Source organism: Emydura macquarii, unplaced genomic scaffold, assembly GCF_026122565.2.
Source record: "Emydura macquarii macquarii isolate MOO-44397 ecotype Brisbane River unplaced genomic scaffold, CSIRO-AGI_Emac_v2 contig_1263, whole genome shotgun sequence".
Lineage (NCBI taxonomy): Eukaryota > Metazoa > Chordata > Testudines > Chelidae > Emydura > Emydura macquarii.
In genome coordinates, this window is record NW_027131400.1 from 5630510 (window position 1) to 5656683 (window position 26174).

The 26174-nt window shown below is 37.8% G+C and overlaps 2 long non-coding RNA genes across 2 annotated transcripts in view; both read right to left on the bottom strand.

Moving 5' to 3' along the window:
* LOC137154669 (uncharacterized) overlaps positions 1–19756 on the bottom strand; it is a 52558-nt gene extending 32802 nt beyond the window's left edge. Inside the window, exon 1 of the long non-coding RNA XR_010920270.1 lies at positions 19636–19756. This is a non-coding gene — a long non-coding RNA (uncharacterized lncRNA). The remainder of the gene's footprint in view (positions 1–19635) is intronic.
* Positions 6624–19625, bottom strand: LOC137154670 (uncharacterized). Its single transcript, XR_010920271.1, has 3 exons — positions 19454–19625; positions 12765–12823; positions 6624–6698 (listed from the first exon to the last, which is right to left on the bottom strand). It is a non-coding gene; the product is annotated as an uncharacterized lncRNA (long non-coding RNA).
* Positions 19757–26174: the final 6418 nt, after the last annotated feature.

Sequence of the window (26174 nt, forward strand, 5' to 3'; positions counted from 1 at the left end):
CTGCCACATCCAGAGTCTTTCAGGCCTTTCTGGGCACTGGTTTATTAATTCAAACACACTCACAAGTTAATCAGTGCGGGCTGCTTACTCCCCCAATATCGCCAGTACACCCCCCTCCCCACCCCAACACACCAAGAAATTTGTTCTCTGCAGCCAGGAATTCAGATACCACAGAACATGCTCTGAGGAGAAAGTCGGGAATATACACCTTAACATATTCAAAACAGCCCTCAAACAAGAACGTTTCACCAGAGAAGTAGATTGCATTATGGAACAGGCCACCAAATACCTAAAAACAACCTGCTTCAATATAGAAACAAACCCCTCTGACCACTCACACCTAATTGTCACCTACCACCAGACCCTCAGTGGGTTCCAGTGTATCATCAACCCATATTCAATGGAAAGCCCATCCTGAAAAAAATCTTTCCTAAATCCCCCCAACTCTCCACAGACCAGTACATACCACCAAAGTGGCTCCAGACTACCACAACAGATGCAAAACCTAAAGACATTGCTACAATGATCAACATGATCTGAACACACACCTTTCAAGATCTTTGTATCCTACACATGCTTATGTAGGTCCTACAACATGTGGTGTACCTCATCCAGTGCACTAAATGCTCTAACGACAACTATGTGTAGACAATCACTACACTCTCAAATGAATTTGCACAAGAAAAAGATTAAAACAATTCATCACTACTGGGTGAACACTTTTCACAAAGATCACTCTATAGCTGACCTTTCAGTCCTTTTCTTCAAAGGAAACCTGCACACCATTTTCAAAAGACAAGCCTGGGACCTGAAATTCATAATTTTGCCAGACACTCAAAGTCACTAAAGACTTAAGGTTTATTACAATCTGTAACCCTCTAAAGCTTGTGTTTCTCACCAACAAAACTACGCCTTTGTATGTTCAATAATTATCATCTTTGACCAAAAAAATCTGAAAGTCAAGAGGGAAATGATAGTTTCTTTGAGCATGAGTGTTTCCCCAATTCACTTTTCATCACTTTAAATATTTCTTAAAGATGATTAAGTCTAAGAATTTCCTCCCTTACGAAAGAGAGAGCCTAAGGACTGGGAGGTTAGAAATATATTTGTCACTTATCAAGGCCTGACTTTGATCTATATATAACTGCTTGAAATATTTCTGAAATAGCTTATTAATATCATTTCAGTCTTCCCGGACAGCTTATTAATATCACAGATATGTGTGAATCTCTCCCCTGTGGTGGGTCTAACAGTAGCTATTACTGCAGATTTGATGTTGAAACTCAGCAGCTGAGCATAAGAACCTCCTCTTTGTTTTCCCTTCTAATACAAGTGGTGACACTTAATGTGATAACAATGACTTTTATATAATGGAAGGGAAAAAAATAACCTTGCATTCACAGTAATTTATCTTGGTAGACAGAATTTAGCTGATATTTGGTCACAGAAGGATTTTTATTGGCAAAAAGTGGTCTGGGAAGATTGAAATGATTAAAAATGTTTGTTATTATTTTCTCACTTGCTTCTAGCATTGTATGGTCTCATTTTGTTAATGAAAGTTTGTAAAGGAGAAGGGTGAAGAACACTACCCTGCTATACACGTGCTCTGTAGTGTTACTACATCTTATTGAAGTTGGTTGGCCAGGACCTACCTAATGTTAGACTAAGCTATTAACTAGGGTAGTCATTGAAGTAAAAAAGCAAAACCAATCAATCACCAAAACAATGACAGTGTGTGTGTGTGTGTGTGTGTGTGTGTGTGTGTGTGTGTGTGTGTGTGTGTGAGAGAGAGAGAGAGAGAGAGAGATAGCTATATAGATAAAATAAATAAAAGGAGTAAGCAGATAAGGAATAAATCATTTTGGTAACATTACTGCAAGACAATATTTATCATTACTTATGTACATATTTATTTACAAATTACACACTTACTTACTCCCAGCCCCTGCAATTTAAGCATTCAAACTCCCATAAGCACAGGGTCTGCTTTTGCAGTCATGAAGGGGCTAGGTTTGGTTCTGTAAGCAGGCTTCAGCATAATTTGGAGGGTTTTTAAATGTTTGTACATTAAGTAAACATGCGTTATCTGTGAGATATCTTGGTAACAGACACTTCATTTGTGACTCATATGTATGCCCAATAAACCCAGAAGGATACATTCATTAAAAATTATAACTTTTACCTACAACCATGAGAAAAAAGTGATAAAATCCAGGTTTCTATTGAGAGACGCCTACATGTATCTATTCCCCCACCTTCCTACTCTTGACTCTTTGAGCAGAGTAAGTATTGCCCCCTCCCAGAAGCATCGATCAAATGAGTTCTACTTACTCAAGTGAGGCAGTAACATCAAATTCTGACTGGCTAATAGTTCAAGGGCATTTCCAGCACATAATCTTGTAGAAGCAAGATGCTAAAAAGGTCTTCAGACTTTTATTTGTGTGTATAATACAGTAGTTAGCAAAACAGTGGGTAATTGCAAATAGTTAACATTTCAGCACCATGTTGGCTATGCCAGGACTTGCTTGTGGAAGGCATTGTAACTTCAGGCTCTCAGAAATAGACTGACTTCCTGTTTCTCATCTCTCCTTGGTTTAAACACCAATAATATCACTCCCAATTTACACAGAACAGAACCAGATGCTGTATACAATACTGCCAAGCTCTTCTGGTGAATTGACTTAAGTTATGATGTTTCATAGTAATAAATAGTTAGAAGCTTTGTTAATGAACTATTCTTGGTAAAAAAAAATCTCCAGTTAGGAAGTAAAATAAACTTTGTAAAACTTTGTGAAAATCTTTGTCTCAGCACATCAGTGTAAACATAGAAAGTCAAACTAGACAGTGTTTGACAAATCAAACAGCCTTGAACAGGATTTTAAAATTATTTTTCAATTTCCAATATTATAGCTAACCTACTACAGTCATCTTTCAAATAAGGAATACAAATCCTAGAGTGCTTCCGTAATCCAGGAATTTCAGAAATATATATATAGTTACATAAAAAGATTTATAAAATGGGATGCTCTGTCCATTGCCCCTAACTGTTTTATCGAAGTTTCCTGTCAGTAATGTAGATGTATAGCATTTCCAGCAGTTCCCAGTTTTGGGGATCTCAGAATTACGGATAGATTCTGTGTGTCTGAAGTCAGAAACCCTCAAGCAATGTTACTGTTGTACTTTCAAGTGGCATAAAGAAAAAAAAATACAACCATTTATAAATCTATGTATGGGGAAAGCTGAATGTAATAATAGAACATCAGGAATATCCTTGATGCCACAAGGCCATGTTGTCAGAAAATCCAACAAACTTTAGCCCAGCTAGAGCCCTCAGCCAATAACGACTGTCTGGGTTACAACTGTTGAGAGGTGACTTCACCAAATGCTCGCTCAATTCTCTTTCCCCAGGATCTTTCAAATCTCATCCTTCTGCAACCCAATTAGTGTGGAGGGGAGGGATGTGGAGAAACCCTCATCATATACAGCACAACACAATCATTTTTGTTGTAAAATGCTTTATAAATATTAACTAGCGAACCATCACAGTGCCCCAGTGAGATAGTCTCATCTTCATGTTACAGCTGTGGAACTAAGAGAGACTTTCAGTGTCACAGCCATAATAATTGCACAGGGCTTCACTTTCAGACCCAGGTTCAAGATTCAGTTCTTGGCTGCCGCTCACATACTCAGTGTGCTAGAGCCAACTTGCTTTGGACTGAGCAAAGCTCTTAGGATGATTTATTTTCTCTCCAAGGGCTCAACTGGAAAACATGGGCATGTAAAGTTAGACATCTAAATCCATACTTGGGAAACCTCAACATGTGACCTGACTTGTAGAAGTCATCTTCAAGCCATCTTCCACAGAAATCAGTTGAACTCCTGTTAGCTTCAAGTCACATATACAGGATTCAGTTTAGGCACCCAGATCTGAAAACTGGGCCCCCCAACAGCTCATACAAAAGCCCCAGAAAATCTAAGACCAAGTATTTCAAATAAAAGCTGTGGCTTAGTATATTTATTTGTGTGCTATATTCTGCATTATACACTGAAATGGATCCTTGTCTAGTGTAACATGGCAGAGCTCCACCCATATCACAGAATGTCAGTTTACATGAGCTGAGAATGTGTCCTTTGTACTGAAAACAAAGGAGGCTTAACTCTAGGATTGGGGATCTGAACTTCCCTGAAATGCAGGTCAGGGAAGGAAGGGTGGTCTTCAAATGCAGGTTTGACTCATTGTATATATGCTGTACATTTCACGTGACTGATCTACAAATCACTGCAAAGAGAACAAAGTCTTGTGGCCAGTTAGATAAGAATGTGTTCAAACTTTAAAGGTATCACTTACACCCTTAAATCTACACCCACAGCAGGTGATACAAGTTTGTCTTTGGGGCAGATATGGCTATCTATAGGAACACCTGTATTTCAATCATTTTCAACAAGCTTTCACTTTCAGTGCTGCAGCTTGATATTTAAACTGGGGATAAGCAGGAAGAAAGAAAGCACCTTGTAGTCAAAGTGATGCTTTCATCTCAATCATTCATTAGATATTAGAGCTGATCAAAATAAATTTGGACCAAAAAATACTTCACTATTTTAATTTTTCCAGTTTTCTCCCTGCAACAAGACACAATCAATTTCATTTTTTTTTTGTTTCATCAGTATTTGTTTTTCCTCTTTCTCAGTGACACAATGGAAGAGAGGGAGAAAGGATGTGGGTGGAGCAGAGGAAAAGGAAAAACTGAAAATTTAAGACTGAAAAAGTTTTGTTTTAGTAACTGTTCAAAGTGTTTGCCTTTTCCATTTTTCAAAAATTACTGCTATATGGTAGCCTTCAAATAATGCTAATTTTCTGTGCACAATAAAATGAAGGAATAAAGCAGTTTTAAAGTGCCTTAAACAGCTAGATGTTATATTAATATCAGAAGGTGATACTGCTTGTGCCTTTTTAAAAAAAAAAAGTTCTAGCCTTTGCATTGTGTGGGATAAAGTCACTTCTCATTTATTGATGTTTTTACATTAACTGCCAGCGATCAAGCATACAACTGCTAACGAACAAGTAATCCCTTCAACAGTAGCATACAACATTAAAACTGATGCATCTTTTCCTCATCTCCTACCCAATGAACATATTTATGGAAAATTTGTTGCTTAAAGACTAATAGAAGCGGTGGTCTCATCTGACCTTTATTTCCCCCATTAGGTTCCTAACACCCAGTGTGACCAGTTCAGAAGAAATTACGTTAGTTTTAAATTATTACACTGAGACAGATGTGTGGAATCCAATGAAAATGACCAATGCTCATTAGATGATCTTTTATGAGGTCAAATTTTGTTCCTCAGATTTTTTTGTATTCAGCAGCCCATAATGAATAAATGTCCCAAACTTCAAGATGCTAGTTTAACAGGAACATGCAAATTATTTGTCAGTCAGTGAGTGAGTGGCATTTTACTGATGTTTGTATTAAAGACTCTTTACCATCTGAAAATTTCAATTATGAAAATTGTGGAGATAAAAGCTTAGCTATACATTTTCTAATCATGAATATAAAAGTTGAGCTTTGGGCAAAACTCAGGTAGTTTCTCTTCCAGCTAAGATGGTTCACTTTTTCTTCAGTCCCTTGGTTTTCATGGTTGCTCATGACACAATCAACAGTTGCTGCCTAACAGCCAGACTCTCAACCAGGGTAAATCTGTACAGCTCCATTGACTTTAGAGACATATCAGTTTACATCAATTGAATACCTGATGCACAAATCTCACATTCACATGTGCATACAGACACTTCAGGACAGATTCTTGTCTCACTTATCCCACAGAAAATTAGAAGCAACTCCACTGAACTCAATTAAATTACATCAGTGTAAATGAGATTAGAATTGGTACATTAAAACAAACAGAACAATTGCCTATTTGTAAGGGCAAATTAATATTTAAAGGTGTAATTTAGACAGACAGCTGTCTAAAATGGGGCACTGCATGTAGTGTGGGCAGGGCAACAGGAATCTTCCCGAAACGTTTTACAAAAATATCCCCACCTTTCCTCCTCCCCCACACACACCCCTACTTCTTTTGTTTACCACATCTGCTCTTGTAGGAATTAAAGGACAGAATTTCAAAGATATTTATGTGACTAAGATGCAAAAAGATGCTTAACATGCTTTTGAAAGTTCCACTAGATGCCTAAATACCTTTGAAAATCTGTCCTCAGACACCTTGGGTGAAATACTGGCCCCAGTGAAGCTGATTGATAAAATTCTCATTGATTTGAAGGGGGCCAAGATTTTATCCATTGTGTTTTACTTTGATGGCCAATTACTGGAAGGTAAGACAAAATAGATACCCTCTATCTTTTAGATAAGCAAAATGGTATTTCTAACAGACTTTTTCCCTAACAATTGAATAGATAAAAGAAGTCAGAAGTACTATTTTTCCCACTCCTGGTAGATGAGGGAAAAAGCTTACTACTGGAGTAGGAAAATTAAAATGTTGGCAGAATAAGTCATAAAGACATCTTGTCTTACCAAATCAGTACATGAAAAATATGAAGTTTTAAAGAATCTCAAAAGCAAGATGTTTTGATGAAAGTATTGGATTGCTTGAAAATATTTTCATTTTTATTTCTTTGTGTGTAGATGCATATTCCTTATTATATTACAGTAATAACTTCTCTTTTCTTTGTTAACAGGATGTCCCTGAAAAAATAAGATACTGCTTTTCAGTTTATATGACATGCCTCATTTACATTTCTTTGTGAAACAGACAACATTAATCCAAGGCACTTTCAGGTGAATAGCAGACATGTTTGAAGAATATATACAGCAGAGAAGAATGACAGCAAAAGGAAAAATATACTATGTTCTAAATATACTTAGAAAAATGGTTTGTCAATAAGTACTACATTAAATTAAGATCCAATTTAAAAAATGACTTTTTCCAAGACTGGCTACAAAAAGATATGTTCACTGTTATTTCATCTAATAATGTCCATTTTCTTCATTTATGTCTCCCCCGCTCCAAAAAAAGGGTTTAGTACATTCATAAAAGCCTTGTAGATTATTTTGTATGCATCATGCTTCTCAGCTACCTTTTCATAAACCTATACATTTTATTCCTTAAAATATAGATTATAAGAATCCATATTTTAAGAAGTTAAATGTAGAGATTTATATTCATGAACTGCAAATGAATTATATACAAATCATTTTCTATTCAAATGCCTCCTGCTCCGACATCCTCATCCACTGTAAGATCCCAAATTAACATTTCTTGTTCTTTGTTTTTCTCTTTCTAAAGAAAAGTACATCATGTCTTTTGGTAAAAATAAATGGATTCTAAATCTTCTAATCTAATGGAGGGACAAGGAAATAAATTGTCACGTTTCTTTAAAAATTAAAAAAAAACAAAAAAAAAACCACCCTGAACACACATTTGTTCCGTGGAGAGTGTAATGTTAAGTTTCTAATGAAAAATTCAGCATTTTGACAGGTTTTTAAACACTTATGTGAAAACAAGAAAGGTAAATTTAAGACAGTACTGATAAGATCAAAAGATATATTAGCACCGAATAAAACAGTAGAAAGAAAAGCAAGACAGCAGATAAGAAATTAATCTCAACGTTTGTAATGATAGAAATCACAACAAACTTCTGTGTATTCATAACAGATTTTAATGAGTAGACATATTTTGCCTAATTCAGGTGGGATAAGCATTTAATAGAGATAGCAATCTGACTTCCAGTCTGTTTAAATCTGGAGCTTTTACTGAATGTCAGTGGAAAGACTTATCCTATCCAGTTAATAGGCTATGGCCAGGTGAAATGTAAATTCACTACCAAAGTCAGCTCTTTTCTAGAGACGGACTGAGGGTAGTGGTGTTCCACATTGGTCATAAGCAGCAGAGACATTTAAAAAAAATATATATCACACTCTGCTGGTCATGGTGTTACCGTGAAAACAAAACCCACAAATTTTGATAGAACTGGATTATAGTAAAGAGACATACTACTGGAAAATGACAGACAATCTAGGAATGCTGCTGGAAAAGTCCTTGAGCGGGTCTTCATAGGGTAAAGCCAACTGTTTGCCAACAGTTTGCTATTTATGATCTAAATTGAACAATAGTGATTTAATGACCACTGAAAAGGATGAACAAATAAAAGGCGAAGTGTATTTTTACCCCTGACAATTCAGCCTAGTGGTGATTCTACTCATTCTACCCAAATTCTACTCATTTTTGAGGGTACCTTCTTAGAATTCAGTTCAGGAAAGGACCCCATTTCACAGAAGCATATGCTTAAACTTTAAGCAAGCATTTAAGTCTCATTGAAGCCAGTAAGACCCAAGCATATATTTAAATGTTTTCCTGAATCGGCAGAAATCCTTTCCCCGGGCAAAATCCTAAACCTCTCTCTTATCTGAGTCATGGATTAACAATGTAGGTAATAGGGTGCTACTATTATAGCCTATGGCCTACAATAAGCACAGTTTCTGCAGAAGTTCTTTTATAAGGTGAAGGAGAAGTGATGTGCTTCTTTTAGGAGGTGAAGAACAATTTGTGTAGTTTGCTCCTACCTTGCTCCTCCAGTCAGTCCCTGCAGAGTACAAAACCATGAAATGCATGGTTGTACAGAGCCAGTTGCACTCTAGTTTTCCTGCCTTCGGGACCAAGCACCCAGGAAGATGGGCCAGAATTCAGAGTTTATATTTTGACTCATCTAATTTTTATCTCTTCATAGCCTGGCATTCTAGACTTTATATGGCTGATAAGGATGGTCCTTTTTTGAGGTTTCAAAATACCTTGAGCAATAGTTTACTATGTGAACACGTCTATTCCCTAGTACTTGTTTCTATGATCTAGATTTTTATTCATTGTTTCATCTTTGATTTAATCTTTAATCCCTCACATTTAGCACTTCCTCTGTCATCTTCCCTAGACTAAAGTTCTTCCTATCACCATCTTTGGAATGTTAGATTATAATTCCAGTGCATTTTGCATTAACTATTGCAAAACCCTTTTTGAGGCCAGACTGTGAGCCCTTTATTCCCACTGCTATTAATGTGACTACTCAGCTGAGTAACTTGTCTAAATTTAGGATGCAAAGTAATCAGACATCATTAATTCACTCCATATATAGGACAGAAAGTCACATTCTGTGCATGCGAGCCGCGTGGGGGGAAGGAAGAGGAATTAAAGAGAGGCAGACAGATCAATCCTCTATTGCTTAGGGTAGTTTCCCATGCTTCTCCAAATCTAATTCAGACTTGCCCACCTGAGTTTAAAAATAACCCTTGGACTTATCTCATGCTTGACTTCACTATTGACATGTTCATCTGCCTACACATTCAGATCTTCCATTCTTGGTCTCATTTGCATGTCTTCTCCCTCCCCTTGCAACTTCTTGCAGATACATCTCTCACTCATGCTGTCTCATATATCTGTGATTCTCTCTGACCAAACCATTTTCTCTCTGAATCCTTCCTAATCACTTGATTTTATGACTGACACTAAATCACCACTGTTCCTTCTATTATCCAGTCAAAGTAAATAGTCAGCAAGAGGACTTATTTGCATCATTACTGTTTTTGAATTTCAGGTCCTTTCATTCTGCTATCTTTGTATGTAATTTTCCATTTCTGCCTGTTAGTGTTACTGTACCTAACTCTGCAAAAATGTTATCATTCTCTCCCACATCTTCTGTAAAGTGTTTTTTGACACTTAGTATGAAGAATGATCTGTAAAAATCATCTGCCCTGTACATGTGGTAATTCACTTTGGCCTATTCTCTTTTACAGTGTTTTGTCTTGCTGCATTGTTTCTTCTACTCTGAGGTCTTTATTTTTCCATTTATACAGGTTTTGAAGTTTTATCCACCTCCACCAGATACCATCTTCCTTCTGTTCAAAGGTTATCTACTTAGCAAGGTGAGGTGAATATACAACTGGGTGGAATCCTGGCCCCACTGAAGTCAATGAGAATTTTGCCATAACTTTAATGGGGATGTCACCTCATGTTAAAATTCTTATGTTTACTTCGGACACCATATCCTATTTCTAAACACAAAATTTAACTACACTTTAGGCTTTTCCATCACAACCCATATAAAAGCCAGATCATTCTTCCAAAAATTCACTTGCACAGAGGCATTTCTCTGTGCCCACACTGAAGGATATTATCTTGTCCCTCCTGGTTCTTGTCTGGGTTGCATGAAGATGAAATTTTCACATACAAATTGTTTGAGAGATATGATAAGTTGGAGGCAAAGAGTTTTTACAGAGGGAAGGCAGGATCTTCATCCCTAGTATATATTTTGAATTGTGTCTTTACCTCCTCAGTCACATATAATAGTGTAGAATAAGTGCAAATTGTCAATTTGGCTTCGCAAATATTGTATGCGCCCAACACATTTGAGAATCTGCTTGACCATTTCTGTCACTTCTAAGGACCTCTGCCATCCTTACTGACAGAAAATTTTGGGAAAGATTCAAACACCATGCTGCTTTTTGTTTGGCTGTTTCATTATTTCTTTCAGACTTTACACATTAACATATCAAGAGCAAAGTGCTCTTAAAATTTTTAGAGAAATAAAGCATTAAGCTCTAGTTTTCTTGTTTACTGAAACATACAACATGTTGCCTTCATATAGGACATGCAGATAGAAAGTGCAAAAAGCACTTAAGTTTTGGTGGACGTTAGAGTGGCAATTACAGAATGAGTCAAATGCTGTGCAGTGTTACTGCAGCTTCCCAAACAATTTCAGAAGTAGAAACCTACTCTCGTGTGCATTTTGTTTTCTAAAACTCTGTCTCTCCAGTCATTACAACAAAACATGTTTGATAGGCTTTTTTAATGACTGAAGAGCAAAAACCTGTCTACTACAATTCGATCTTGCTTATGAATGTTGTGCCCAATCCTTCAAGATTCTCAGCACATTGTGTGTACATGCAATACATGTCCTCAACTTGAACTCCAGAAAGGAGGGTATTTTTTATCTTGCAAATAAAGGTCTTTGATATAGAAGATGAACATCCTGCAGACGTGGGAGGCTTTTTTCTTCATCTTTTAACTCCTCTGCCATATAAAATCAAATCCCACCATTTTCAGTAATAGGTTAAATATTTGGGAAATGAGTAATGCTAGCTGACAGCTGCCCCATAGCAAGTCATTGGCAGAAGAGGATAAAAACACATCAATGAACCACCAATGAAAATCAGCATGATAAGAATGCAGTGTAACCCCCACATTCTCTAGGCATTCCTCTCCCACCCCCATATGTGGGGGGGAGGGGGCAGCTAAGTAAAACAAGGGATCCTGCTATAGAAAAGGTTAAGAACCGTGATCTTGCCCCTTCCCTACCCCCATATGCCACTGCAAGTTTGTTCCTACACTATATTCTCCATTGCTGTCTCCTGAAATGTTTAAAATCCAGACAGATTTATTACTTTTCTATTGCATGCCCACATGTGCCATTTAATTTGAAATAATAGGAACTACAGTATACTTTCATATATAGCTCCAGCTTCTGTTAGACTGAAAAACTTTACTCTATGGCTTTAAAATGAGACTTCCACTAACAGATTACATACAGTCCTAGTGACATACAGCATGCTCAACGACAACATAGGCATGCACGTATGCGAATATTTGGAACATTCTTTTTATGGAAAGCAGCAGGGGTTCTTTAGGATCAGATTTCAACAACTGTGTGTCTGCAAATAACTGCAGGCTTCAACTGGTTATTTACCTCCAATTTTAACATTTGTACATACTGGCCATATACAAATATCAGATTTGCACATGATGGGACAGCATTCGGGGCACAAATGAGGCACACACCCAGCCCTGCCAACATGGTTCTGGAAAAGAAGGAGCAAGAATGTCCATGCAGAGGAGCCAAGATTAAGGTTTTGGCAAGGAGCCAAAATAAGATTTCCCCACACACAAAGATGAAGAACTAAACTGGCTCTGCCAGGGGTTGAACCTATAATCCAAAGGACTCTTGGTCTATCATATACCTTCACCATAAAATGAAAGGCCTGACTAATAAAGGAGTTTAGTTACTAATCAAAGGTCTCATCCATCTGCTATTCAAATCAAAGATGGGAGTCTTTCCAATGACTTTTCAAAGCAGTTGAATTAAGCTTCAAATGTAGCTTCTATTTGAAATACAGAAAACCTGCACCTTCCCCTTAAACAGAGCATAACTATTATGGCGTTAACAGCAAGTTGGCTGAACTGAGGCTGTCAGTAGCTGAATGCTTTTGTTTCCCATGGACATCCTGAGCAGCACTTGCTCCACTTAACATCCAACATTGCTTGATGCCACAAGCAGCCTTGAAGTATTTTAAGCTGTCCTTACTGGTGTGAACTAAACACAGTTCCATAAAATGATCTCTTAAGTTGGTTAAGAAATAATATCCATGGTTTATCACAGATGTTTATTTGCATAATGGCATGACAATGGGATGGCAGCTCTGCAAGAAGTGATTACTGCCAATATAAATGAGAATGATTTAAAACAACACTTTAGATGAGTTGTTACCCATTTTGCAGTTGATTATTTTGAAGTGATAATACTGTGCATGCATAAAATATTGAGCTGGCTTGTTTTCCTAGATACATACTAAATCTCAAGTGTGACAAATGTTAGTGGTGCTTTTTTTAAAAAAGCAATTGTGACACTTATGCTGATGTACATGGTTACTGTTTTAACTAGAGTGGAGCAGGAAATTGTTTTCCCAGCCTGTAAAAACTCAACATACCAAAAAATATTCCCCTGTCCCAAATTGAATCAAGATATCAGTTTTTGTGAAGCAGAAATCTGGAAGAAAAAAAAAAATAATTTCAGGTCAATTGAAATGTTCCATTTAGATTTTGACCCTTCCCCACAAAGACACATTGCAGTTAGAACAAAAACATTGTTTCAAAATCTAAGATAACACAGAAAATCCAAGTCTTTTATTCTGAAAACATCAAAAGTTTGTTTTGATATTTTCAATTTCAAAAACATTTTTCAATAAAAGAATTTACCAAAAAGGACCCATTCTCACAAAAAAGTTTCAATTTTGACAAATTGACAATTTTCTGACAAGTGTTTCCTATCTATTTATGATTCTTCCACTAAGTCAAATCACATGCTAATGATGGAGAGGTTAGAAATAACCTACCCACGTGCTTGGAAATACCATGAATTCTATGTACAGTTTTCCACAAACTGCTCTCCTCGGAAATGGAGTTTGTGTACCCCATTATCATGGAATTATCAGAGGATTCTGCCTCCTAAAGCAGTTTATCTTGAAACACCTGCTGCCATGTGCAGGAATATCTGCACTCAGCATTCCTGTCACAGCATGCAGGCTCACCTCTCAAACAAGTTCCCCAAGACAGCTCCAACAAGGGTTGCAGCTGCAGAGGGGAGTTTATTACTGGCTCAAACAGAATTACCTTCCAAGCATATTTCTAATTGGCAGTTGCCCAGGACCCAAGAGTGTCTGGACTAACTGTCACTGTTGAGTAAGGAGGTAGCATGTGGCTGCAGAGACCAAATGACATCCTGCTCCAGCTTGAAACAGATTTGAGCTGACAAAGCAGTTGGACGCTCAGGTTCTGAACTGTAAGAGGCAAAACACTGACTGACCAAAGCTTACAGCAGACTCATTTTTGTGTTATGTAATGTTTAAAATACATATAATTTAGCTATTCATAATAATAAGCTCTCCAAGCCTTATTAAGGCCCCACCAGAATGGGGAGAATACTGTGTGGAAAGGTTATTTCAGTTCCACCTTTCCCCCTAGTTTTGCTAATCAGAGATCCATGCACATCTAGCACAATAGCTTTAGTGGTCTCCTATGGAGGAGACAACGCCAAATAACCTCCCTCTGCAGCACTATACTAAGATCCACCCAATCTGAGTCCTCTGCATGTGGGGGGATAAAGGGTGACAAAAGCTCATTTACATGTAAAATTAGAGACAAGCAAATTCCTATAAAGATTATAAATTGTTTCTTCATCTGATACAAGAAGGATGCCTTTTGATTTTTATAATCACTTTATAATACAATAAGCAGCAAAAAAGGGGATCTATTCCTTTTTTTCCCCTCTAGAAACAGCAGAGAGGTAAGACATGCACTTTAAACACATAAAAACTTCCTTTTTGTCAACTTATTGAAGAATATAGCTTGCGCACACACTTATGGGTAGTTGAACTCTTAGGCCATCTTTTTTGTTGCCATACAGGTCTACAGCTCCCAGCACTCCTCATGGTTATGTCAAGGGGAACTAAAAAGTGTATTTGGCTTGGAGTATATTGCACTAAGGTAGGACATGCCCTAAAAAGGAATGGAAAGGTATCATTTTCGTAACCTATTTATGCAGCTGCATAGGGTGATTTATCCTCATAAATCAAGTATTGCAACATAACTAGAAGAACCAAGTAACTAAACCTGAACCAGACTCCCATGAAGCTCCGCATAATTATATTAAGAGAAATATTGAAAAATTCCTAGCGGATGAACTTTGCATTGCACATGAAACAATGTATTCAGAGATGGAAACATAGCACATGTTCCAGGGAAAACTGAACATTATACAGTCAGCCACAAAATGTAGAAAGAAGTAAACAAACAGGGTAACCAACTCGGAACAGATTTGAAGTGACTGGGCTGTTTCCCAAGTATTGGTATGCACCTCTCTGTGTTGATTTGTCTCTGACTAATAAATAGAGATTGAACAGAGTTATCTGGAGTCTCACTTGTCATTAATCTAAGTCAAACCCTAACACTTGACAGTTCCGTTTAGTGGCAACTTTCAAAATTTATTTTCGTTTTGCATTGCAATGAAAACAAGACCTTTTGAACATTTTCATGACAATTATATTGAGTTGAAATATCCATTTTCATATTGAAACTTGAGCTTTTAGATTGTGTGTCCGTATCTATAGATTAGAGGTTAAGGTGCTAGCCTGGGATGGGATAACTGCAGAGTACTAGCTTGAATCTGGATCTCCCACATCCCAGGCCAGTACCCTACACATTAAGCTACGGAGAATCTCTCTCTTACTACTAAAACAATAAGCTTCTATTAACCATTCTGGCTTTGATTAAAGTGTGGAAAACGTTCTATCCAATTCTTAGAAGTGCAAAGGAACAAGCAAACAATTAAAAAAAAAATGGAGAAACACAAATACTACCATTCTGAACCACAAATTAGGGTGTGTTCAAGTTCTGGCTCCAGGTTTGGGGACAGTTCTTAATTTGTCTGAAGAGGCTCAGCAACCCGTTCTTATAAACAAGAAATAATTTGCACAAGTCATTTTTCCCCCCTCTGGGAATATTACTGACATTTCATTTACCAGTCAGAATAAATCAAAATTTGCATTAACTTATGGATATTCATTTGAATACGTACCAGAGGAAGGTTCTAACTCAATGGTTAAAAAAACCAAGGCACTAGTTACCTTCTAAATGCCCAAAGGGGACAGGAGTTGGTGCCCTAATGTTTCTGTTGAGCACAATATTTTTTAAACATTCAGTGTTGACCAAAATTCCATAGGGAAAATAAGATTGGCAGTGTTGCGATAGCCTATTCAGAAGGAAGATTCAAAGTACTATTTATGTATTATTCCCCAAGAAAATGTTACCAAGCACTAGCAACTTCTTAAATAAAAGGTGAATTATTTATTTTCCTGGGCTTAACTTCTTTACTTAATGCAAGTTATTCAGTTCTTTTAAAAAAATATTTTAACAAGCACAAGAACCACACACTGTGTTTGTGATCCTGCAAGTTGATGCACACACCACCCCAGTGAAGTCAATTTGGGCCCATCATATACAGGGGCCATTCATGTATATCATCTTGCAGAATCAGGACATTCGTTTTTCTGAGTTTAATGAAATATTTCATCTGTAGGACTGGATCTTTTTATGGTTTTGAAATGATAGCACAACTCATCCTATTGATGTACCCTGTGGTTTGACTGACTGAAGAAGAGGTTTTAAACCCTTGTAATTAATTATTGTGTGTGTGCAGATGTCAGGATTGTAATAGCTGAAGAGGCTTTATATTACTACACCACTCCATGCACATTTCAGTGAAACTTTCATGTAAGCATTAAGAGAATCATAAAAATATATTGCATTATTTATCTAGGCTGGAAAACAGTGTAACTTCATATTAGGTCCAGGTGGGGAGAGAGATCTTCCATAATTATAAAGGGACTGTTGCACCTTGCAGCAGATGGAATGGGAGAATGGGTGATGAAATATAGGCATCTGTATACTGCCAGAATCATACACAGATCAAAAGGTCCTGTCTCTGAGATGTCTAAAATTGCTTTATTTTGGTCGAATAGCAACTTGCAAGCTACTAGCAGGACTTTTTTTTTTTTTTTTTTTAAATCCGGAAGGTAGTTTTTTTAACATTGGTCAACCTACATAGGGACAAGTTTCCCTAGCTATGCAAGTGATGTTTTAAAAGCAGATCTTTTCGTTTCCATTTCTTTAGGGTAGAAAGATACAGAATAGCAGGTCCTATTGCTTTTCTTCCAAAAACTGTGCCGCCTTCTCCCCCTCCTCCCACGCCTCCCTGCCTTGCACACACAGCTGACAAGAACATCAGGCTTGATCTCTTGATTTTTACATTAGGGACTAGCCATGGCTGACTTCAGATCCATTCCTAAATACACTTATACATCTATTGAACTTTAAGCATGAGGATTTGCAGGACTGAAGTTAGCAAATATTTTTTAACATTGACAAGTGCAGAATGTGTCTTGACATCCATATTAATAAGTGGCACAGGCTTTAGTAATGAAACTCCATCATATGCTGGGGACTCTAAGCAGTTAGTTAATACATTAATTATATTTAAATGTGCAGACATGAGGTTTTACTAAAAGCCCTGCTTTGCAGCAGCACAGAAGTATATGAATATGGACTGGTAAACTTCTACTATAACTCAAAAACCTTAACTTGTCAACAGTTAAAAAAAAAGGGGGGGGGGGGAAGGAGGGGAGAAAGATATTTCTAACAAATGTTACTCCAAAGAAAAGGAGGCATAGCGTTTCTCACTGAAGTTAAAAAGCAGTCTCTGGATGGAAATAAACATTCAATATCATCTAAGGTTTTATACTATCCAATGTTTCTCTAAAGCACTGTCACTTAGATACTTAAAGTGCTACAACAATTAAAGACAGAATGGAGTGTGCACTAAATTACAATTTTCTCAAAGCCTACATTGTTGGAGTGTTCATACAGGTTCATGTTTTGTTTTATTCTCCTTTCTCTCCTCCTATGTCCCCAGTTGTGGGCAGCTCCTGGGAAGATGCCAAGAATGGGGTAAACCCTCGTCAATGAGGCCATGTCAAACATTTATACCTGAAGACCTTGAAAGCTGACTTCCAGGTGATCTCCTTGAGCAACCCAATCCTGAGAATCCTACCTGGGCCAGCCCATTTGCAGCTGTACTCCTCAGGGTGACCATCCCGTGGTTGTGAACTGAGATGCTCTGAAGTAGTGTCACCCCTACCTGTTTCAGCCCTTGGAGACACTACTAGGACTTTTAAGTCAACTCAGAAAGAGACAAGCAGCTAGAGGAGTTCTGGTGCGATGTGTTGTGGATGTGTGACAGAACAAATAGCCACCACTCACTTATAGCCTTTTCCCCCCCATATGTGCTATCAAGCTACTGATTCTAATGAAAGGTGTTTTTTTTTTTAATTTAGTGGATGTATAATCACCATCCCCAAAGTATGCTAAATTACGTAAGTCTGCCTCAGAGTGTAATAGTTGCACATACTTTTCAATTGTAATGCTTCAGTAACAGGTCAACACTTCAGCTCTAAATTTGTGTTTGGTAATTATGACAACCCTTAACTATGAAGAATTTCTTTTTGGCTGGTTTTGTTTTTATTGAGGACCCTTCATGTTGGCAATGAGGGAATGAACATCAAATACATCAGTGTGGACAAAGCTATTTGCTATCACTTGTATAATAATTATGTGTATGAACAATGGATTTTTATGAGACCCTGTTACTTAAATATACAAAAGATATGTTCTCAAAAAATGCCATCTAATTACGCCACATGGCTTTTTCCCCCCCAGCATCTCACAGTCACTAAACAATGGGAACCCATCACTAGAGCAGACAAAACATAAATTCAATAGTAAATCTTAACTACAGTTTGCTAGGCGCTTGAGCTATGAATTTCAGCCCAGATCCAAACCCAAAATTTAGAGCAAAGAGAGGGAGTTTTAGGTACTAATTTAAAAAATAATTATGTTTTTGTATCATACCATTCAGCAATGGAAAATGGTTCTGTTTTCAGCTGCTAACCATTAAAAAAATGTGCCATCACAGTGCCATTCCTGTCTATGGTGATCATCAAGAGAAGAAAAACAAACAAGTTCGTTAACCAGTGAAGGAGAAGAATAAATTAATGATTGCTCAAAAGTAGCTGAGATACCAAACTTTAAAGACTTTTTTTTTTTTTTTTTTTTTAAACTTCTAAAGTTGTGCTGTCTGTGAGGATAATTATCACCCGAATGTGCCTGGGGCTGCTGCTATTGTGCTGTATCTATTGGTATCACAAGGAGCTTGCTCCTGCCTTTTTAACAGGTCAGTGTGAAGGTGGGGGCATATCACTGTGAGAGTTTACCTTGCTTCCACCAGCTGAGCCTGTTTGTTTTTTCAAGATTGAAAAGTGCTGAGAGGCTCCCAGCCCTGCTATTGGATCTACCACCAGCTGCATTCTTATTGGCTGAGCAAAGACTAGGCCAGTAAGGAGCGGGAGGGGGGGGAGAGGAGCAAGCAAAGTCATTGCATTGTTCTAAGTCCTGGCTGGTGAGGGAAGCCCAGGGGAGAAGAGGCAAATTATATAGCTCCCAGCTGTTGTTATATAAAAAAAAAAAATCAGACTAGGGAAATGCCATACCCTACCTTACCTAAATGGCACCACTTGCAGCAAAGTTAAAGAGGAGTGGGGAAATCAACTTTCCATTGACTTTTCAGGACTTGTTTGAGAAGATTTTCTACAAGTTTCAATTCTCACAGGAATGAACTCAATACAAAATAAAATATAAAAATATCCATGACAGTCAAAACACACCTCTAAGTAATGTTTTATATATCATGAATATCTATTTTACCATAACACTAATTAAAATGTGAAGATAAAGGCACACAAAAAGCAAAGACCCATCTAACAGAAAAACAAAAACACTCTCTTTAAAACTAGACACAAGTAATCACACTACAAGAAGAAAATAATGAACACTGTCATAACTATAAAAGAAAAAAAAAGAAAAATCATTGTTTTCAACATAGACTCAAGAGGCTTAAAAGAGAGTTAGTGCCAACACAAGGGGCTAATTTAAAGTCTCATGGGTGACAAATGTTCCATATGAATAGAATATACATAGAAGTAGTTAAGTGAAGAGAAAGCACACCTACCTTATCTTGGTTGCCTACCTGGTATAACTAAGAAGAACAGTTAAAGTAAATGATGAGTTTAACAGAAAGCAGATCCAAGTATTTCTCTGTTAAAGAGGCTTTTTTGTTTTTAAAAAAGACAGCTCCATGTTCACTGCAGGGTGCAAGTCAAGATGCAAATAGTGATTTTTAAATCTCTATACCTTCTGAGAGCCTCTTCCATCATAGTTCATCATGTAACCATCAGAATTCTTATCAAAAATACATCTCCTTGTACTCAACTGCTCTTCCCACCAACACTGAAGGATATCTGTTGCTTCTTTCCAAACCCTCAGTACTGTAAGGACTAGCTTTTAGCTGCATTCTATTTCCCAAGTTCCAATTACAGGCTCACTCAGTTACACTTGTGAATACTCAAGACTGACAAGTGGGTTCTATAGGTGTGATTAAGGGGTGGGTTTGCTCTGCAGATGTATAAGGACCCAGCCTGATACAGATCTCAAGCTGAGTTTGTAGGCTAGACAGTAGGGGAAAAAATATTTTAATTGTGAATTAAGCACATTTAATTTTGAAATTACTGAGTGCCTATAATCATGGAGTCCTGCAAAGTCATTTTTCACAGAATTTCTTCCTTGAATAGAACTATACTTCAAAATTGACATATTCCTGGGGTGAAATCCTGGCAGCACTGAAGTTAATAGTAAAACTCCCATTGACTTCAATAAGGCCAGAATTTCACTTTTTTGTGGGGGGGAAAGGAAGGAAAGAGAGAGAGAGTTTTCACACCCCCAACCCTTAAAGTTCCTGGGGCTGTGAACTCAAACTAGAAAAAAAGATTTAATATTTTAGGATTCCTACCTCTGGAACTCACTCTGGTTTGAGGTCTATTAGACTGAGAAGTGCCAGGGCATGATGGAAGACATTTATTTAATCTTTATTTTGGTGTAATTCACTTTCTTCTTGTTTGATACAGTGTTATCATGTCTTCTAATATTTCTAAAAGAAGCAATAAAAATGTAAGTAAGTGCCTAGAAATTATGATGAGAAGTGGTCTAGAAATCAATAAAACAAATGAAGTGGATTGGCAACCTTAGTGAATATGAGATTGCATATGGAATGTTTTAATTACCATTAAAACCTGACAAATTCTCATTCAGAACAGGCAACATTAGAAAGTTGTACCTGTCAACATTTATTATATTTTGCATACAAAAAGGGAAATGGACACAAATTGGGTAAGTGATGTTTTGCCATCTATGCCAAGTACATCTATGAAAAGAGGCTTGAAAAAGAGGCTATGAAAAGTACTTGCCAAGTACATCTATGAAAAGAAGCATTCTGCATGGGAGAGGAATTTGTTGAATAAATTACATATATTTTAAAAAGAAATTAAAATGTTTGTAGTTGTTATTTCTTCTAATTTGGCAGGGCAATTTAGAAATATTTTAAAAAATCATCTCTCCAAAAAGAAAAACCTACTTGTACATTGAGATTAAATAAAATCTAGAACAGCTTGGTACAACTGGGAAATTTATGGGAGAGTACTAAAATATTTTGTAATCATATTAGTAATTAGGTTCACTTTCTCTCTGATTAAAAAAAAATTCTAGAAACCAACATCAGGACAAGTTTTCATTTTGTTTGATTCGTTGAATTGCTGTATACAGATTAGCTCCTACAGCATGAATATTTATTGGCATATGTATTCCCTCTTACACTAGTATAGAAATAAATGCCATAACCAAACTCTGTAAATATTACTGGGCATAGGGTCAGTTTCACTTGGTCTTATACCTTGTCTAGTCCCTGATCCTGCAAACAGTACACATGTGGTTAACTTTAAGTATGTGAGTCCTTTTACTTCAATAGGAATTTTCACATGTATAAAGCTTTAAGGACATGGAAAAGTATTTGCAGCACTGGGGCCTTAGTTCCATGGTTGAACTTAGACAACCCAGGGCCCAAGGTACACCATGACACTGATTCCCTTGCAGACTCAGCTCTGTAGCCTTAACCTCCCAGAAAGGCAAACATTTCAACATTGGACGCCCTTCTTTTGTCCCAGGAACTGCAGCACGGGCCCCCACGCCTTGGAAACAGTAGTAGGAACAGGTCACCTTCCCCACTTTGCGAGAGAGAAAGCAGTGCTAGCAGTGGGGACCCACTGGTACTTACTCCAGCAGCCAGGATGTGTCTCCTTGGCTGGGTGGGCAGGGCCCAGTGTACTCTTCAACTCTGGTGTTTGTGAGGACCACCAAGGCAGTTAATCTCAGAGGCAACATGCCACAGAAATGCATTCATAGATCATAAGGCCAGAAGGTAACACTGTGATCATCTAGTCTGAATTTGTCTAGATTTCAACTTCCAGCCATGTGATCTTGTTCTACCTTTGTCAGTTAGATTGAAGTACCCTCTATTATGAAATTTCTGTTCCCTATGTAGAACCCTACACACTATGATCAAGTCAATCAACCTTCTCTTTATTTAGCTACATAGATTGAAGTCCATCAGTCTATCAATATCAGGCATGTTTTTCTGGTCCTTTAATCATTCTCATGGCTCTTCTCTGAACCCAATTTATTAATATCCCTCTGAACTGCGAACACCAGAACTGGACACAGTATTCCAGCAGTGGGTGCACAGAGATAAATTAACCTCTCTACTCCTACTTAAGATTCCCCTGCTTATGAAGCCAAGGATAGCATTAGCCTTTTGACTACTTTATCACACTGGGAGGTTATGGTCAGCTGATTATCCACCATGACAATCATTTTTCCCCTTCTAAGTCTCCCATCTGGTAAGTATGGCTTGCATCCTCTGTTCCTAGATATATAATTTTATACTCCTCATTATTTACCTCTCTCCCAATCTTTGTGTCATCTACAAATTTTATCAGTGATTATTTTATGTTTTCTCTCAGGTCATTGATAAAAACATTAAATAGCATAAGGCCAAGAACAGCTCCCTATGGGACCCAGTAAAAACACACCCATTTGCTGATGATTCACTGTTTACAATTACATTTTGAGACCTATCAGTTAGCCATCTTTTGATCCATTTAAAGTGTGTCATGTTGATTTTCTTCTAGATTTTTAATCCAAGTGTCTTGCAGTACCAAGTCAAATGTTTTACAGAAGTCTGTAAGTCTATATTATAGCCACACTATTTCTTTTATACATCTTTTTTTTTTTTTAATTACAAAACAAAAATATCAAGCTAGTTTGATTTTCCATAAGCTCATGTGGACTGGCATTAACTATAATACCCTCCCTTAATTCTTTATTAATCAAGTCTGGTATCAGTGACTCCATTATTTTGCCTGGGATCAATGTCAGACTGACAGAGCTATACTTACCCAAGTCATCCTAGCTGCCCTTTTAAAATATTGGTACAACATTATTTTTCTTCCAGTCTTCTGGGACTTCCTAATATTTCAAGATGTATTGAAAGATCAACATTAAGAGTTCAGCAAGTTCCTCAGCACTCTCTTTTACAACTCTTGAATGTAAGTTACATGGACCTGCTGATTTATAAAGGTCTAACTTTAGTAGCTGCCATTTAACATCATCCTGAGTTACTTTAGAATGGAAAGTATTTCATTATATAACATGACTACATCTAGTTTTTCCCAAATACAATTTATTGATACACTTTTGCTTTTTCTGTATTATTCAGAATTCTACCATTTCCGTTTAGTAATGGATCAATACCATAGTTAAGATATTTTGTTCTTGCTATGCTTCAAAAATTCCTTCTTATTGTCTTTAACTCTACTGACCATAATTTTCTCCTTCTGTCCATTGGCTTCCCTTATCATTTTTCGACAATTCTTAGCTTCTGGTTTATATTCATTACTACAACTTTTCCTTTCTACCATTGATTATGTTTATTGAATAGCCGCCTTCACATCCTTTCTAAGTCAGGACTGCTTGTTTATTTGTTTAAACCAGTACTATCCTCCTTTTTAATTGTAGGATTGTGCAATTTGGGGCATCTAGTTTAGTGTTCTTAAACAAATCCCAATTATTGGTCACATTGTTCTGTTAAAGTTCTTTCTCCCTGCTGATCTGGCTCTTAATTGTTTTCTGCTTTGTGAAATTGGCCCTTTTAAAGCATGCGTGTGTGTGTGTGTGTGTGTGTGTGTGTGTGTGTGTGTGTGTATTAATGATTTAGAATTTATTCTGTTTACACAGAAAAAATATGATAAAATCATGACCCTTTGTACCTAAACCATCAGTAATTTTTATTTCTGTGATCAGTTCCTTTGTCATCTGTCAAGAGTTCTAATACACAATTCCCCAGCATTGGCTGCAACACTTCTTGCGTTAGGAAATATTCATCTATAATATTTAGAAAGTCCAAGGATGTTTTATTACTGGCACATGAGACCTCCAGCACATCACTAAGACTGAAGTCCTCTATGACCATGCAGATTTTTCCCCTACAAAATATGGGTAGGCGATTTAGGAGTTGATCATCCTCACCCTTAGTGTGATTTGGTGATCTATAGCAAACATTATCTAGTCCCCCATCTTGTACTTTATCTGGACATTGTTCCATAATAATTGAAGATCATTTTCTTCCAAGTTGTCAGTGACTCAGAAACAGGTAATGCCAGTTTTTACATGAGTGTGCTTCCCCTCCCCTTTTGCCTACTCAGTCCTTCCTAAACATGTTATAACCGTTGATTTTAACATTTTAATCATGTGACTTATCACACCAGGTTTCATTAATACCATATATTGACTTTATGATCATAAATGAGCAATTCCAGTTCCTTCGGTTTGTTACTCAGGCTTGTAACATTGGTGTATAGGCAGTTACATAATTTCTCCTCTTTGTGTTCTTTGATTTCTTGATTAATTTTGTTCTCACTATCCTGGTTTTGTGCTAAGTGAATGCTCATGTGTCCCTTCACTTCAGCCTCTCCTTTTGTGATTACTTCAATAACCTCCTGTCATCTCCTCCTGAGGTGAAGGTTATCCAATGCTTGTGGTGGAGGTGGAGGTTAATCCAATATCCACCTATGCCGTCCCCTCTTCACATTGATACACCTTCTATGTTCCACAAAACCAAAACCCTTTACCCTACACCACTTTCCTTGCCAGCGGTTCATTTCCAGAATCTTGCAGAGCCAATCTCTGAGAAGATCACTTCTCCTTCAGCACCTTTCCAAATTCCCTGAAGTTATCTATAATCTGTGAGATATCACCCAACATTGGGTCAGTAGTGTTGATATGCATTATCATAAGTAGATCTTTGCCTGTTGAAATCACAAGGTTATCCAGTCTTAGAATGATGTTGTGTGTCTTGGCTCCAAAAAAAGAGCACACCATTCAATTGTCTGACTGTCCTTGCAGAATGCCCTAAGAAGAATGGAAAGAACATGTCTACACTACAGCCGTAAGTCGACCTATGTTAGATCGACTTACAGCTACCACAGTAATGGTGGCTGATGTCCACACCACCCTCCTTCTGTTGCTGGTGCGTGGTGTACATCCTCACCAGGAGCACTGCAACTGACTGAAAAAGGGCATTGTGGCCGTGCAGCTCCCCGCCAGGAACCCAGCTGCCCCCTGACTCTTGCCTCCCCCTGCTCCCGGTTTGGAGCAGAGTCCGAATTGCCAGTGCTTGTCACCCCAACTCCCAGCTGGGTGTGGGAGTGGGGATGGGGGGGGAGGTCTGAAGCCATCTCGGATTTCCCTCTCCCTCCCCAGCTCCCAGTGAGGAGTGGGGCAGGATGGGACAGGGAATAAACCACCTGGGCTTCTTCTCCCCACTCCCAGCTGGTTGGGGGAGAGAAGACAACCCATGTAAGGGACTCAGTGTCTACACACACACTGCATCGCCCTAACTACACTGATTAAGTTGGAGGTGGAGGTGGAGTTATGATGTTGGTGTAGTAGGGTATTTACATTGGCGGGAGGAGGTAGACACTGACATCATTAGGTCGACATAAGCTGCCTCCAGCTCTTAGTATAGACTCACCAAAAAGGATAGTCCATCTTCCTTGGAAAGTTGAAGATCTCGCTGGATAAATCTACACTGTGCACTAAGCCTGGGCTCTGACTCAAGTTTGAGACCAAGCTTCCCTTCTACCCACCCACAAATCACTCTGACTCAGGGCATGAAGCACCCAGGATCAGGGTCCTAGAACCTTGCCAGGGATGGGGTGTGTGAGTCAGAGCTAGAGTCCTGATCTGGCTTTGTTCCAAGTCCTGTCATTTTGAAGTCTGGACACCGATCAAGCTGTAGACCCAACTCAGAAGGTTTGCATAGTGCAATATGGATGTCTTAGCATGGCTATGAGATTCAGTTCAGCAATTGTAAACCTATGCAGCCTGGCTCTTAGAATCATAGAAGTGTAGGACTAGAAGGAATCTCGAAAGTCCCCTGCACTTAAGGCAGGACTACATAATAATTAGACCTTTCCTGACATGTTTGTTCAACCTGTTCTTAAAAACCTCCAATGATGAAGAGTCCACAATCTCCCTAGGCAATTTGTTCCAGTGCTTAATTACTCTGACAGTTCGGAAGTTTTTCCTAATGTTCAACTTAAACTTTCCTTGCGGCAATTTAAGCCCATTGCTTCTTATCCTATCTTCAGAGGTTAAGGAGAACAATTTTTCGCCCTCTTCCTTGCAACAAATTTTTATGTATTTGAAAACTGTTTTCATGTCCTTCTTCAGTCTTCTCTTCTCCAGGCTAAACAAACCATTTTTTTTTTTCAATCTTTCCTCAT